Below are 1,942 nucleotides of genomic sequence, written 5' to 3'. Positions count from 1 at the left end.
CCCTAAAGGTAAACCGTTTTTTTGGTGAGATGATGAATGAGTAAAAACAATTCTCTTTGGAAAAGCAGATGATAGCAGAAGATATTTCTGGAAACAAATTCTCAACGGATTTTAATCGTGTCGATCATCACTTTGACCGCTATGTGGCAGTAATGTTCTAAACTTTAGCTGTTTTTTTTGTTTGTTTTTTTCCTCGGTTTTTCTGAAGAGTGTAGAAACAGAATGAAGACTAAACCCACTCGACACCTCAGCAAGAAGTTAGTTGTGGAACAACTTGCTGGATTAAGAGCTAATTTAAGAATAATACAGAGTCCACGTGACTCTGAAGTGGCGTAGGAGAGTAAAATGACCACCAGATGGCGGTAAAGCAGCACGTTAGCGGTCGTCTGCTGTAAAGCTGCTGTTTTTCCAGAACTTAAATAAATGAGGTAAGTGAAAGTTTGGTTTTACTAAGTGAATTAAAAACCCACATTTGAACGTAAACTTTAATGTCAGGGTTAATATTTATTTTATATTTGAACATTTATTACAATCTGGTTAAAGACTGAGAAAAATTTAAAAGGTAACTTCTGGAAATGTAATATATATATGAATAACATAAAAGACAGGTGTGCTGTCATTACATCCCAAGTGCACATCTGCACCTCAGGAGCTATTTGGAGTTAAAGGGCCTTGCTCAAGGATATATTCCCAGTGGTTTGCTGACCAATCAGGGACTTGAACCTGCAATCCTCTGAGCACAATCCCGCTCCCCTAACCGTTAGGCCATAATGTACTGTGGTCCACCCGCCAGGCCTGACGACATTTATTCTGAAAGAAACAAGCACAAAGTAAACCATTAACCATTTAAATACACCTAACATTTTCAAACAGCAGTCTGCACAAGCAAATGCCAATGTTTGAAATGGACAAAATGTAGATCAGCACCTGCTAAATTTTCTGTTGACCTTGATAAATCATGTGCAGACCTCACCAGTTTGCATGTTCCCTCTCAAATGTTTGCACACTCTGGTGGACAAACCCAAAATTGTGCATTCTTGATGGCAAACTTGCTAAACAGACAATATACGCTATTTTATGCATTTGAAAGACAGTGTGCGTAGTTAGTAAATCATGCAGGGGTTTTTTTTTTGCATTAGATGGTGTTTGAGCACTCTTTTTTTTTTTTTTTTTTTAAACACACATGCAAGTCTTTTGTAAATCAGGCCCACTGTCTAAAAATACAGATTATGCATTAGCTGCATTTACATGTACAGTAATGTTCTGATTTTAAGATGATTAAGCACATATTTAGAATAAGACACTGGCATGTACACACTTTTCTGATTACTTTAACCCAAATGAGGTCATATCAGAGTATTTTTTATTTATTTAACCTTTATTTTACCAGGTTAGTCCCACTGACATCAAGATCTCTTTTGCAAGGGAGACCTGGACAATTATAAAGTTTCCAATTCACCTGCATGTCTTTTAAATGTGGGAGGAAACCAGAGCACCCGGAGGAAACCCACACAAACACAGGGAGAACATGCAAACTCCACACAGAAATGTCACAGGTGGGAATCAAACCCATGACCTTCTTGCTGTGAGGCAACAGTGCTAACCACTAATCCACCGTGCTGCCAAGTAGTAGGCAAGTAGGCAATAATCCAATTAAGACATAACGTATTCTGATCTTAGTCTGATTACTGAAGTGTTGTAAACATGTAAATCAGACTATGACATCCTAACTGAAGTCTGAACAGCATTTTGCAACACATCTACTAATATAAGCAACAGGTTGGTCATCATTGTAACTTGTAGCCCACAGTAGTATTCAGGGTTCTAGAAATGGAGCACTATCTCCACCTGGTGGACATTTACCATTAATGCAGGTACAATAGAAATTCGCTAAGCGCTCTGGTCAGTCATAGGAGATAGGAGACATAATGTGGCTGAGTCA

This window comes from Thalassophryne amazonica, chromosome 18 (assembly GCF_902500255.1).
Source record: "Thalassophryne amazonica chromosome 18, fThaAma1.1, whole genome shotgun sequence".
NCBI classification, from domain to species: Eukaryota; Metazoa; Chordata; class Actinopteri; order Batrachoidiformes; family Batrachoididae; genus Thalassophryne; species Thalassophryne amazonica.
Note: the sequence above shows the minus strand (reverse complement) of the source record.